Raw genomic sequence first — 3,790 nt, 5'->3', positions numbered from 1 at the left:
GGTACATATTTGGAGGATTTTCCTGCTGGCACGCTTCCAGACCTAGCTAACACAGCAATTTGTCGGTCTGGTGGGACCTATATGGGGGCGGGTGGAGGGTGGTTGGCGTATGTTGTTGCTGCTGGGGGGGCGGGAGTCAGCCCCAGCTGTCTGCCTCCATTCCATTTGCCTTGACCATGCCCAGATGGCCCAGGAGGAGGGTGCTCTTGGTGCTCTCTGTGAACAGCGGGCACTGATATAGTGTGTCTTGCAGACATCAGTAACAACATTTTGATTTGGTTGAAATTATATCACTTTGTGTTTTTTTGGTTTTGGTAGGACTTCATGATGATTTCGGCATCTCTTAGTATAATACCGGTGTCCTAAAATGGACATTTGTTGTGACAGTTCCTTTTTTAATAGTTCATTTTTCTTGTTGAATAAATGTTTTATTCTTTGTGTTAAAAGTTCATCAACGGACTCCTGTGAATTTGTTCAGTTCCTCCACAGTTTCCAAAAAAAACATTAGGATCTATCAAGCCAGGTTTCACCCAGGGATAAGACTTGTCCAGAATTAACATCAGCTGGGATCATAACACATGAAACACAGCATCAACTCTTTCTCGACTTTTCTGGTTCCACATTTGTAACTTGCTGCTATATCCAGAGGTTGAAATGCTGCTCTATTATTTGCTTTGAATGACTCAGCTTCTGCCTGTAGGATTCACTTAGGATCCTTAAACCTGCAGAGCAACCTTCCATGTGGAGCTTTCTGGAAGATTTTGTGAAAGCCTTAGGCCAATCACCCTCATTGATCCAGCCTGTTTGCTATATGGCTATATATAAATCAAGAGATTTACATAGAACCAATTGTCTGTCTCTGATGGACTGGGTTGCTGGATGGTACTGTAGATCCCCAGAGACAGACTGCTAACTACTAGCACACTGTATGCAGTTGTCAGAGTAGGCTCTTGGGGAGGGAAAGACTTCGGTCTCCAACAACTGAGCAGTGTGTTGGGCCTGGGTGCTATTGCTGCTGTGACCTGGGGCCTATGTTTCTGGTCCTGTTTTCCATTGCATTCTCTGCCTGGAATGCCTCTCTCTCCAGAAGGATTGAGGGTTTCTGTTCCTAGTGCTGGTGTTAGTTGGGGCTGTTTGTTGCTTTGATATCTGGCAACCATTTTCAGGATGTGGGGATGCCGGCGTTGGACTGGGGTGACATTTCCACTCCATCTGACGAAGGAGCAGCGCTCCGAAAGCTAATGGTATTTGCTACCAAATAAACCTGTTGGACTTTAACCTGGTGTTGTTAAAACTCTTACTGTAACCATTTTCAGGCCAGCAATCTCAATGAAGCAGAGTCAAAGCCACCCTAGATCTCAGTAAATTCCTTCCCTGGGCCTCCCTTTGATTTCTATCTGAAGATCAAAGAATGTTTCCATCTGTCTTTTTTGGGACTCGTGCAAGAACTGTTGTCCTGGCGGGACTTGTGTGAGAGGTGATGTTCCAGTTGAGACTTGTGTGACCCAGACCCAGGAAGGTGCAATTGCAGAATACCCTACCCAGGAAAATGTGATTCAGGAAAGTTCAACCCCGGAAGGTGCAACTCAGGAAGGTGTGACCCTAGTAGGCATAACCTCGGAAGGTCTGGCCCAGTGGGTTCGAGCCTCGGAAGTATTCAGATGAACTTTGCGATTCCAGAAGGCGTAACTCTGAAAGCGCAAGCCCTGAAAGGTGAAGCGCCCGGAATGTTGCAAGATAATGGACTCTATAGTTGTTTACAGTGGACTCGATTGTTAATCATAATGGACTCTACTGTTGCAAATGGATTGTCTGTCAATGTATTATGTGGCCCTGGTGTTGTATTAGTTTGTTGGTTTATAACTTCCCCTTTTCTTTTTTGCATTGTTTGTGACCTGGTGGGCGTTCCCACCCCCCCCCCCCCTCCAAGATAGGGTACCCCCGGGAGGGGTGTAATCTCCGGTCAGGGAGAGTTCCAGAAGGTGAAACCCCAGACAGAGTAACCCCAGAGGGTCCCCATTCTGGGGAAGATCCAGAAGGGAGTGCCCGGACCGAGTACCCCTGGAGAACCTCCCCACCCACCCCACAGCCGGCCGAAAATCTGTAAGGTGTACCCCTGGACATAAGTACCTCTGGAGGGCTGCCCCCCTGGCAGGGGAAAATCCCAGGAGGTGATACTTTGGAGGGTTGCAGATAATCTATAATGTTTATTTAGAGCATAATAGAGTTACTTGTTATATTATTGTGTTAATACTATTTTTTGTTTCAAACTCTATCTTTGTGGATTGCCTGTAGCCCAGACAGTGTACCATCTTGGATGAAGTAATCCCCGGATAATCGGGCAGGCAAAAATCCTCGAGGTGAGAACATCCAGAGGGTGAAACCCTGGAAGGTTGCGGATGGCTCACAATGGTTATTGTATTGTGATGGAGATGTTTGTTGTTGTACTGTGGTGTGATCCCCGGAGGGTCAGCCTCTGAATGTGTAGTCTCGAGAGCAGAACCCTCAGGAGGGGGAGTATAGAGGGCAATGCCCTGGAAAGTCAAAGATTACCAACAATGAACCCTTTCTAGTGCAAGGTAGTAGTTGTTCATAATTGGTTAATGGATGGCATTAGCTGTCAGTACTGTTTACATAAAAACTCACTGATCTATTGTTGTTGCGAGTTGTCTGCAGCTTGGAAGGTGGGTTGTGGACAACTTGCAATGCATACCAATGCATACATTATGGTGCTTTGTTGTTTGTACCATTGTATTTAAATGACATGTTTGTTGATACTGTTGGGTGTTATTTTTATAATTTGTAATTGAGATGACATTTTTTGAATAGTGTAATGTACTTTTGTATTTATATAACTGATTTGATAATAAAAAGAATGATGGTGCTGCCTGGGCATTCATTGGTGTTTCTAATCATAGAATCCCTACAGTGCAGAAGGAGGCCATTCAGCCCATTGAGTCTGCACCGACCACAATCCCACCCAGGCCCTATCCCCATAACCCTATGCATTTACCCCAGCTAGTCCCCCTGACATTAAGTGGCAATTCAGCATGGACAATCCACCTAACACGCACATCTTTGGACTGTGGGAAGAAACCGGAGCATCCGGAGGAAACCCACACAGATACAGGGAGAATGTGCAAACTCTGCACAGACAGTCACCCAAGCCAGGAATTGAACCTGGGTCCCTGGCGCTGTGAGGTTGCAGTGCTAACCACTGTGCCACCGTGCCGCCCCTGGACTGGGTTGCTGGATGTTGCTGTGTGGATGATGGCTATTGTCTGTTTCTAATGGACTGGGTGCTGGATGGTGCTATGTGGGAGTTAACTGTTGTCTCTAGTGGACTGGGTTACTGGATGCTGCTGTGTGGGGGTTAATTGCTGTTTCTAATGGACTGGGCTGCTGGATGCTGCTGTGGGGGTTAATTGCTATTTCTAATGGACTGGGTTGCTGGATGCTGCTGTGTGGGTGATGCTAATTGCTGTTTCTAATGGACTGGGTTGCTGGATGGTGCTATGTGGGAGTTAACTGTTGTCTCTAGTGGACTGGGTTACTGGATGCTGCTGTGTGGGGGTTAATTGCTGTTTCTAATGGACTGGGTTGCTGGATGCTGCTGTGTGGGGGTTAATTGCTGTTTCTAATGGACTGGGTTGCTGGATGCTGCTGTGTGGGGGTTAATTGCTGTTTCTAATGGACTGGGTTGCTGGATGCTGCTGTGTGGATGATGCTAATTGCCAGGTGGGGTTAAGGGGAGTGAAGCAGGAGCAACAGGACAGCGCCCCCTGTGCTG

This window comes from Mustelus asterias, chromosome 6 (assembly GCF_964213995.1).
Source record: "Mustelus asterias chromosome 6, sMusAst1.hap1.1, whole genome shotgun sequence".
Taxonomy (NCBI): Eukaryota; Metazoa; Chordata; class Chondrichthyes; order Carcharhiniformes; family Triakidae; genus Mustelus; species Mustelus asterias.
The sequence above is the reverse complement of the archived record's forward strand: the minus strand, read 5'-3'. Positions refer to the sequence as shown.